This window comes from Leguminivora glycinivorella, chromosome 9 (assembly GCF_023078275.1).
Source record: "Leguminivora glycinivorella isolate SPB_JAAS2020 chromosome 9, LegGlyc_1.1, whole genome shotgun sequence".
Classification (NCBI taxonomy): Eukaryota; Metazoa; Arthropoda; class Insecta; order Lepidoptera; family Tortricidae; genus Leguminivora; species Leguminivora glycinivorella.
In genome coordinates, this window is record NC_062979.1 from 9,448,529 (window position 1) to 9,460,777 (window position 12,249).

Consider the following 12,249-nt stretch of genomic DNA (forward strand, 5'->3'; position numbering starts at 1 on the left):
ACGTATTAAGGTCATTGAATCCATGTATGAATACAGTCCTAAACAAAGTACCTCCTGTGCAATTGGTAGTAGTGGTACTACAACAGTTTAACTTTTAATTGCCTTGGTTAACAGGCTACAACTTAACCTTAGACTTTTTGTCTGGAGAGTTCTCTCCCAGTTCCCTAATATTTTTTGTTAGTTATTTACCCAATATGTATGTACTTCTTATTAAGCCAAGGATTGGCATAGGCTAACAACGCCTAGGCGGCTAGACGCACATGTGCGAAGCGTTTTATTTGTAATTTGTACACATGTTAAGCCAATGCTGATGATAGAATTATCTTCGTATATAAATGCCTTTTTGTTTTGGGTAACCAGCTTATGAAAGCGCAAGATGTTACAATCAAATATTTTTCTCCTTAAGGATACGTATGTATGCGGGTAAGACCCGTGATTTTCGTTGGAAGCATAAAGATATATAATCATTCCATTATATGGCATGACGTAGCCTTCTGGTTTTGTAATGAAGAATATGATATTGAGGTTAAGGTACCTAGATCTGTAGTTCCGAGATCTGAGGTCCAAACAAAATTTTGAAACACTCATCAAACCCCATGGGTCATGAGCTTATTCGGCATAGCTTTAAAATTGTTTTGACGGTCCATCTTTATATGAGTATTAAAATCATTTTGAAACCACATTAAGTACTTCTCTTGCAAAATATTGTTACCAAAAACAATGATTAGGTATGAAAAATAGTTTTCCGAATACCCCATGAATGTGATATATTTATTAACCATAGAGGTTACTTTATTTAAAAAACAGATTAAAAGCTGTAATATGACAGCGTTTTAAGTTTGTAGTTGGGTTTATTAACCCGTACATTTCATCACTTCTTACGTAGGTGTTCTTTTCCCCTCTTTTATTTTTAAAAACGTGTTATGGCGGTAATCTTAACCTAAAACTCATAATTTAAATACGTATTGTTTCATTCGGATTAAATAATGGGTAGACGAGTCACCCCGTGCTACTTTATGAGGATGTGAACACATTTTAATGTAATGGTTCTTTATAACATTGGTTCAGGTCGTTCCTGGAGCCTCAAAATATGTAATAACATATCACAACTGCATTCTTACATAGCGAAAAACTATGCAAAAATGTTTGCTATTTCATCCACATAGCCAATTCCTTAAAATGTGTTCAGCCCACGTGGGCTTAACTGAACAAATTAATGACCTAAAACAGTCCAAAGCAATCTGATGTTTAGATTATTGGCCTCATGTGGCGCCGGAGCGGCCAGCGGGCTAGATAACTATTTGATTAAAATAAATAGAATAAATAACCCATTTAAGATGTTTGGGAAACGGTTAATATCCTGAACCAAAGAATACTGCGGCCTTGATATGCATCAACAAAACAGGTTTACTTAAATGATTAAATGACCTCAAATCCCACTTTAAAACCTAAATAAGTAGGCTGATAAAACCGTGGTTAGTTTTGAATATTATCGTGTCAACTCACTCCGCGTCAGCGTGAGCTAGGTGTTTCAAACGTCGTTAGCGACAAAGATAAAATATGTAGTAGATAACTATATAGTGGAAAAAGTTTCCACAAAAAAAGAAACCACGTTTATCAAGTCGCCAGCAATAACTGTGATAGTCTTTTTAGTCTTCACCAGACTCATCATCATCCTCCTTGCGTTATCCCGGCATTGGCCCCGGCCTGTGAAGGCCTGGGGTCCGCTTTGACAAGTCTTCTCGAGACTATTTAATGATTACTGGGAAGTGATTCCGCAGTAGAAATATATAACCCCTGTCAAAATGACTTTGTAATTAACAAAGTAAGCACTTGGTACTAAGCTTAGGAGGAGTTATCATATTGTGTTGTTTCCTCCATCACACGTAAGTTTCAAAACGCCTTGCGTAGGCCGACAAAACCCGCTTTAGAACCATGCTAATTGTATTATACCTATTATACCACATCTGCTTGATCTGCTTGTGACGCAGGATATGTAAACACGCGCCTTGCGAAGGCGGCAGGTTTTCAGCAGGCTAAATAAAATATTTAATCGCCTTGCGCAGGCAGAAAATTGAGTCACGAAAATTGCAAGCCTTGCGCAGACTGCAAAATTTTCAGCTGTCTTAACAATCATATTATTCACACACCTTGCGCAGGCGGGAAATATGAAAATGGGAAGATGCACGTCTTGCGCAGACGGCTGGTTTTTATCTAGATAAATAGTAATACTCATAAGCCTTAATAAGCGGGAAATTTATTATCGGTACCAAAATAAATAGACATTGGGGAATCTATTTTGCCAAAAACTGAGGAAGGCTTGTACTATGGTAGCAAGGCGACATATTACTCTTATTATAGACATATGTATACTTAAATACATAATAACACAACCGTAACTCGGGAAAAAATGGACGTAGTAAAAGGAAAAAGATCCAATTCATATAAACATAATTATTTGAATATAATCTCAACGTAAAAAGGGAAAAACCATTCAAATAAAAGGCTATTTTCAGAGGATGGCTCTCTTTCGTTCAACTACGTCCCGCTATTTGTGTGCATTACACAAACATATTCCCATACTGGGATTCGAACCCAGAACCCTAGGCTCTACAGACAGGGTCACTGCCTACTGTGTTAGACTAGTGCTTTTACACCGTCTTAACACTTGATATTTTTTCCACTAATGCCTGCTTCCACAGAATAATAATTATTATACTAGCCTTTAATATCCTTAAGCGGACTATACACAAAATAAAAACGTATTGGTTTGGTTGTAAATTTCTTCACACCTTGCGCAGGTAAGAAGTTTTTAGTAAGCTAGTGCAAGTAGTAGCCAAGTAATCAAATTAATCAAATACTGCTCGCCTTGCGTTATTAAACGCTATTATTATAGTTAAGGATTAAAGAGTGACTCTCTCGTATGCGGATTTTCTCAATTATCTTTAACCGGAACTTATATTTGGTAATTAATACAACTCTCCACATACCTGAGTTTCACTTTGTAATCCTTTACTTCCACTGGCAAGCGGCTTAGATTTGATTAAGGCATAAGAACATTACCAAACTACATTTTTCAGAGGTATCCCTGACGATACCGTACTGTGCATTTAAAATTGCCCATATTTATTTACGGAGCATTTTTCGGATTACACAAACATGTTCCCCAAAGACGCTAATGATATAGGTTTGTTAGTTACCTTTCTTTAGAGCGGAAAGTCGATTTTAAGGCACACATGGATCGGATATAAAAGCCAACATGATACTTAGAATCAATAAATATTTATTGACGCCCTTGCCAAGTCCGGCAGCTATAGGCTTTAACTTTCGACTTTTGATCTATTTCTGAATTCCGTTACAGAATATCGATCTATTTAAAGAGATTGTAAAGGAATTTTATCCCGCAGCACAGTACCTACCACAATGGGCACGCACGGAAATTATCAGGTCACAGCACAGGCTCATCTTCGGCCGCAAGGCAAAACAAACACTAATCGCGTCAATTACGACTTTAATTAGGACTGTTTTAGTCTCAAGGAGGACAAGGAGATCATTTTTCAATTTTTACTTTCTTGACCTGTTCCGTGCTTAAGACGAATCGATTCACTGAAAAAAATAACTGAAAAAGAAATAAAAAATCGCTTACTTACGCGACACGCTGCGCTCAAAGTGAATCGATCAGGTGCTCAGCTTCTAAAACATTTAATTTATAATAGTAAACGAACGGTAAAACCGTTTTCTAAAACGATATTTTTGATTAAACTTACAAAAAATTCCAAGAATTAAAGAATTCTAAGAATTTTTTGTAGTGAACCGAACGTTCCGACAAACAGAACGCCAATGATGAAACATCGTTGCCGTCCCTACGGCACGGGTCGCCTGGTGGAAGGGGAAACCTGAATCGTAAAACTGGAGTTGCAAGTTGTTTACAGGTGTTCAGCTGTAGGTACCTGCTGTGAACCGCTACGCATCTACAAGCAGTATCGCTGTCTCAATATATTAAATAGGCTTCAAATAACGGTACAGAAGCTTAATATGACGCAATATTCACAGTGGCTGTGAATAGTTAATGCCGGTTCTGAAATCCGCGCGGCGCAGCATTAACCTGCGTCACGGGGCTTAGGGCGAGCACACGTCGGCCTACCACGCTTATGGCACAAACGGAATTTAGGAAATACTCAAATTCTATTCTAAACAGCTTATATGATTGGAATTGCCATAATACGGATAATTTTGTGCGAAATGTTTTTCCATCCTATGTTCTATCGTTCGATATTGCCACTGATCTGTATTTCCGTAGATAATCATGGTGGTGGCAAGAATGAGATATGTTGGATAGCCAAAAGTGTTACTTCAGACTCAGACACACTACTGAGAAATTTGACGATGACGAATCAATGCACCTAAAAATAACTATGCCTATATTGAGATTTTATGTCTTCTATTTTTCGTGAATATGATTTATAAGTAGGTAATTTGTTAAGGAGTTTGATGCCCAGGAAACGTTATACCTACATAATTATTAATCTGTCATGTGTAAAGTGAGCTGCAAAAGAGCATGGCGAATTTATCAATTCATTCAATTCATTCATAATTTCTCCATGCGATTCCGCAGCTCACTGTAAGTACATTATCATAATTTCACGCAGATGAATACACGTTTTGAAGCTCGTACGTAGGTAATGTCAAAATCTTTTTTGTTAAACTCAATCTAAAATGCATTAATAAGGTTGAAGAAAAGTCAGTTTTGGGAGCTTATCCTTTAAAACTCTTTATTTTGGTCACAATACATCTCAACCAGCGCTTCTCCACGACCCGACGGAGGATAATACAGGGATTTTTACTAAAACCTCTCTAAGCCAACACTAAAATGCTCAAAATTCAAATTAAATTCACAATAGAAGGGATTAGAATATACGGTGAACTATTTTAAGCATAGCTTTCCAACGGGATTTTTGTTATGAGCGTTCTTTGTTGCAAAACTTGATGGAATTACTAATGAGAGTATAACTTCGTACACAGTGAGTAGAATCTGTTTCGTTTTATTACGCTCTATGTGAATTCTCTACAGTATTTGAAATCTGAAAGCTTTGGCTTGTTCAATTATAATTTTAGGGGCACGTATGTTCGAGTCTTTAAGGCAGATGTGATAAAGTTGCAATTGCAATACGAATCTCTACTTCTAAAATTATCCTGTCCATCTTCGGCTTTTCCGCAAACTATTTTATATGGATTTTTTTTTAGTTTTATGAGTTTAGTCGTTTAAGAGTGAGAGTTATTTTTCCGGCTCACTTGCGAGTTCACTTCTATTCATCAACATTTCGTCAACCTTTTAGCCTAGATACTCCACGTCATTGCACTCGGGAGAACCTTTCCGTATAGGTATTCATATCACCGCGTGTTATTGTCCCTGTATGGCACTATTTGCGTGTATGGACCTTGTGTATTGTCTATACTAAGGGCGATCAACTCCTGCCCACACGACCAACAGGCCCCAATCCGTTCGGAAATCCAACCCGGCTTTAATTAACCACCAACGATACTGGATGTCTTTGTTTAATTTTCTCGATCTCTGGGGTACGTTTTAATTGTGCCGATTGAGTCGCTTTAGGTATAAAGAGTCGACAACGCTTCAGAGGGGATTAAAATTAAGAGAGAAAAATTAAATAGCGTCTTATTTAGTAGTAAGTAAGTAGAGATTGAATAAGTGGCTGGTTCGAAACTTCTCTGTTAAATTTTACAAGCTTTTATTTAATGTACCTATATTAGTTAAGTTGAGTCAAATCTTGGAAGCTAAATTATCCCACGTCACGATCTCATGATAAAGACATGTGGCGGCCTATAATGGGAACTATAAAAGAAAACGAACTCGACATTGCAGATACTTACGTATCAGTGCTATTCAATTTGTATTTATTAAATATTGGAACATCGCTTACCTAGGATCTAATAAATAATTAATAACTAATCAATAAATACGTACCTGATCAAGTAATAAAAATAATAATACTAATTCGACAACATGTATATATATATATATGTACATGAAAACTAACGAACATATTTCTTGAAATATTTCTTCTTGGGATATTTAGCATATTTTATATCTGGCATTGAATCCTTTTCGCGATAAGCCGTCAGCCATTCTTGCACCAAATCCAAGCTCCTGGCTTCAACCACAGGCGTAGGCGTCCGAGTTCTGGATAGCAATCCTTGTATGGCTTGAAGAAGAAATGATAACAGAGACATTGATACCACGATGTTTATAGGATCGAATCCAATCGAGTGATGGTGATATGTCGGCGCTGCATAGTTGGCGTTCCCAGTGTGACCGTGCCCACCACTGGCGCCAGTGTGTCCATAGCCCGTCGTCGTATAATGTGTGTTGAAACTCCTCGCAGACGCTTCTGTGGCTGCCTTTTTAAAACTCTTCAACGGCGGGGATTTTTCAATAGTCGACTCCACTTGGTTCACTTTTTTACTTGCAATATTTTTTAAATCAGCTGTTTTGGAATGTTGTTTAATACTTTGTATAGTTTGCAACATTCTTTGCGCATTTGTCTGTATTTTCTTGAAAAGTGTCTGAATCTTCGAACTTTGCTCTTTTATCTTGTTCGTCACGAATTCTTTGAAGTTTTGTGCGTTTGATTCTTGTTTATTTTGTTGAGTATGCGCATCAGTCTTGACGGTAGTGACGAGTAAAATTATGAGGAACACTATGATGGATAAAAGCGACATTGCCGCTAACACTGCTTTGTTGAAAATTGTGTTCAAAGACATTCAAGTTCGCTGGGGCACTGATATGAAAATGGGAAAGAACGATTGAACTCCAACTTTATATTGTGTGTATGCTGAGGTCTAGTGAGCATCTTAATGGCGTGTCACTGCGACCTGTGGGATGGTGCCTTGACACTTGACCTAGCTGATCATAAGCCATCTCGCCAAGCATTGTGGAGCATTTCTTTTCGATTCATGGTTGCTATTAAGTAAGTTTAACAATAAAGAAAGTTTATTTGTTGTCTACTACCGGAAGTGAAAGCATATCGCATGAATTTACTTATATTAAGTTTATTAGAATGCTTAAACTTACAGCGAGCGCGGTATAGGTTATATTTATCGCTTCATAAAAAATGGACTAAATTACTTAGATAATATAGTAATAGTAATGTCACCTACCTATGTTGTATTATATTTATTAGTGGCCCCATATGCCCACATACTTTCGTTTCGCAGGCCACATATCCACCTCGTTTATGTGACTAATAAATAATGAAAGTTATTAAGTATAATAAATACGGCAGACACGACTTGCATTTAAATAGATCGAGACTAAGGTTTTAACGTCGTTAGTTAAGAGAACAAAGTTTTTCAAAATCTTTCTCTAGGATAGATTTCCTTCGATTCCTGAAGTTTTTGACCATCCATAGAAAATAGCACGAACAATAAGCTACTTGGGCGTTTTCCAAATTAAATCCCGAATATCGAATTTCATCAGATCTGGACGTGTTTGGGCTCATTTTTCTCAGAATCACGAACTGATTCGATCCCGACGATAAAAAAATGTGTCCTAATTTTTTTTCCTTTTACGTCACGATTTTAGTATGAACGAGCGTGACTTATTGGAAACTAGAATTTTGTATGGAAAATTTGTGACACATTTTTTTATCGTCGGGATCGAATCAGCTCGTGATTCTGAGAAGAATGAGCCCAAACACGTCCAGATCTGGTGAAATTCGATATTCGGGATTTAATTTGGAAAACGCCCACTTAGTACCTACTATAAAATATGCTAAAATAAAATATTTACATTTAACTCAGCAGGTACAAATATAAAATTAACCAATTGTTTAAGATCTCTATTGGGTAATTAATTTTTATTTAAATTTAAAATATTCAGATCCTCTTCTTCTTTTCACTATAAATATAATTTTCTCACTTTAGAAAAATTAAGTTTACGATAAGTGTTATTGAAAAAAGCCATCTACAAGAATAAAAGCAACTGAAAGTGAAAAATGTCGTACGCATACGCACTCATTGAAGCGCCATCTATGAATTCAGCCTTAGACTAGTGTGCTTATGGCTCGTGCGTTGAGCTTTCAAAAGCTTAGTCATACGACGCGTAGTTTCGTTGAGCTTTTTAAGATGGCGCCACGTTCTTAGTAACTCTTGCGCCGTAGCATACATTTACATGACAAAACGTAAAGGAATTATTACAAGCAAGAAAACTGACTGCATAAAATGTTTAAGTGTTGTTAACAAGACAATAAAAAATGTAATTGATATAATCACGCCATCTCTGCAAACAAATCGAAATTATTTATTAATTGAAAACGCTAGTTGTTTGTACTCCTCGGCCTCCTCGCACATTGCGCCTGTCTTGTCTTTATTTTATGTTACAGCGCCATCTGCAACTAGAGGTTAAAACTATTCCACCCCTCGGTTATTTCCACGACTGCCGGGTAAAGCTCTCGAAAGCTCAGTGTGTTGATGGGTATTTAAAAGCTCTCATAGGTGGCGCCGCGTAACCAGCAGCGCCTGCGCAGGTTCAAGCATATTGTTATAGATGGCGCTTAATTAGGAGAAGGTTGGTCGTTACTATAACTAGAAAAAACAAAAAAATAATGTAGGCAGACAAAACTACAGAAGTGGACGTATTTTTTTTGTTCAAATATAAATTCTGTTCTAATGTCATATTTAGGTTTACCGAAGGCTATTTTTTACGAAATTGCCCACTGATAGCTCTTACGTTTTTCCCTTCAACAATAATAATTTATATAAGTCAAAAAATCATGTCTTTAGCAAAACATTCTAAATTGGAAAATGTGTAAGTGTATTGAACTCGTAATGGATTAAATTTGTATGTGTTCATGTCTACTTATAAAAATATAAGATTTCTTAGTAGCTACTCCTACCCTACTTCCGCTTTACCTATTGTGATGATAATTAGTATTGAATACAGTAAGCATAAAATTTGAATAAGTAATCAAACATTTCGTTAAAAATCTTTCTCACCTCAACATTACCTTATCATAGAACTCATTACTCACAATCAAACTCAAACAAAAAATCCAGCATAATTTACTCACTGACAAATAAACTTTAAGGGCCGGTAGAACCAAAGACGGAAAAAATATAGACGGAAGTATAGAGTCTGACCAGCGAGTCGCTGCACAAGCACTTTTTCAGAATTCTATATATGGCAACAATTTTACATGTAAAACTGACTGTCAACCTCTGTTCGTATATAACCTCAACCTTTGTCTCAGTGGCTCAATGGCTTAACCGATCAGGAGCAGTGTGAGAAGCATGCTATTTTAGATAATCTGTAACTGGAATCAGGTTCGAAATGATGAAAATGAACGAATACTGAAAATAAAACGAATATTCGCACTATGTAGCGGGTTACCTGTTTTTTTTTTTAATTTGCCGGTTTTTTTTTGTGCAGCGATTCGATGGTTAGACTCTAGTAGATAGGCGGAAGGTTCTAAGCACGATCTCAATAACCTCGTGCCATCCAGTACACTCTCATTATGTGGCTAATAATTTAACAGAGTAATTTCAATGCCATCGCGCCGTCCGTGTCACACAATGTTATACATATACCATTTATAACAGCCAGTGAGGGAGCACTATTATGTCTACCATATAGGTACTGAAAGAGACAGACATATATATAACTACTCCGCTCGACCTTGAATCAGTACCGGTATCACTTTTTTTCCCCAATAACTTAATATTTTTATGAATATTTTATGAATGTTTGGTGACCAGCTGGCTATCAGTCATATATTGCCGGAATAGAAAAGTTTTTTTTTGATTTCAAAAGGCCCCCGTCATCTAATGGTTTCTACAATCTATGGGTGGAACAAAGTGGAAGTAGAATTTGTAAATGGCGGCGGATCTTATATTAATTCCTCGTTTGTCGGACTCGTTGCGTACACGTATTTTTTGTGGAGGTAGCACCGTAGGGTTAATTGTAACTGAGTGGCGAGTGGACAGGAAATCAATGGAGTAGCTTGCGTTGCTAAGTTTAGTTTGGAGCATATTCTGCAAGTAACAAAAATGTTTATTTATGGTATCGAATCTAAGCGGTTCTGAAACTGATTTAGGCCATTATCCGCGTGATGAAATACCAAAACGCACTAATGAATCCGCCATTTAATAAAAGTTTTCCAGCGTAATCTTGAAGAAATTAAACGATTATTGTGGAAATAGCGAACGTCGCGTTCTGGAAGCTATACCTATTTTTGAACGTGTATGAAATAGCAAAATATTTAGGACAGTTAGTGGAATAAAATTTGATCAGTTTTGCGGTACGTAACTAATTTATCTGATAAGCTGTCGCGATTTGACTATACTTTCGTTAGCAATATTTAATTTACACCCGATGTTGCACGATATTAAAATTAATAAAAATGATATTTAGTCAATAAATCTGCGAAATAGACTTCCAATTGTTCCAAAACATTTACACATTTCTAAACTGTGCGACTCCGTTGACTCCATGTGCCCGCTCATCCACTAACAATGTGAAAAAATGCTAAGTATAAAAATACTTCATTATACTAAATTTTATCTTCCGTGTTAATCAATGGGCGTTGGCTAGTAAAATCTGATTGTAGCAATCTACAATGTCGTATGTTAGCCCCTTAGCGCCCGTAAAACAAGTCTTATAAATTATACGATAAAGTTGAAACTAAAATGTTGAAAAATTATGGATTCTCCTTTTGCTGCATCATGGAAGTACGTTCTAAGCAAACTAGAGTTTTATAATACCGACAGTAGATTTATTGGTACATCCTAACGCAATTAATTTAGAATTAAGATGTTGGAATATTGAGTGCTCTCGCCGTTCTCGGGGGTTTCATTTTAATTTCCGCTTTATTTAATGATAAAATTGAATACACAGGAGGAAAGAAAATATGGATAGATTACGTTTAACGTCCGTTTTTAATTACCAGTTAAATTATGTATTGTTTGGCTTAATAGAACAAGCTGTTATTTAGGCAATGATCTGGTAATGGGCGATAAATATTAGTACAAAAAGCGGTTTTCGAGCCATAACTAGGTCCGAGATAAGATCGGTCCGGATCGCGTGAGCTGTTTTCAATTTGCCGGCAGCGTAGTTGTTGAAAAATAATTAAAAATGCAATTAAAAACCACCATAAATCCGTCAGTCGCCCCGCCTAGCGCGTAAACAAACTCAAATTAATGCCCAACTATAAATAAATAAAACGTTATATTGTTTTAGTGTAATCGTATATTGGCGCTCCCGGTTTTAATGGTTTTGTTGTGACGGAGCCCCGTAACGCTATTTACACTGTAGAGTCGGTAAAGTATTTACGACTCCAACTGGAGTGGGTAGTAATTAATAGATTATTGCCTTCTAAGTAATTGATATAAGACAGCGGATCACTTTATTCATAATTGTTGCACAAGTAGGACAAGTCATCAATGACACATAAATATTTAGATAATAAATTCCTGAGACATTTATTATCGAAATAAAATATAAAGAGTGCGTAAAATTGTAGGCAATAAAAGCCCCCATAATGAATTGTCAATACCACCTAGTGAACATAATAGGTTTGGTATTTTATATGCCAGAAGAAACGTTGGTTCAACGGTTGAAAATCGCAACTAAAGCAAAAATTAGCACGAGAAAATAATATAATGACAAGGCTTAGCATTGTACGTACTTATATTTTTAAATATTTAATTAGGTTAAAAATACGAAAAAAGTTACACATTTGTAACATTGTAAATTACTCAGTTGCTCTGAATTTTTCAATGGACTCTGTTATCAAGTAAAATAAAGGTGACAGCTGGTAACTACACCGACAGAGCTACCAAAAGCAACTGAGTGGGTAATGAATAACAAAAGGCAAGTTGATACTAACAAATCGTTGTACTGTTTGTTCCTAAATTTCGTAGAAGTACACTCCCCTAAGTTACCCTTCTCGTGTCAAGGCGTCGCCCACATTTCTCAGTTTTTATCGAGACCGTATAAACGTTACAGGTGCATCTTCAAAGGGCAGGTGTGTTTGTTTAAGATCATCTAAATTGTCCAATTAACATTGACTGAGCCGTCTCTGATCCCTTCGACGATTTCGAAGTGAGAATTTTTGATACTGAAACTACCAGATATAGATTTTCCTTATATATCGTGAAATGTAGTTACCACATTAGTTAATTACATATTGTAAATTCAGATGTCGATTGCAATGGAAATCTAAACATTGATCGATT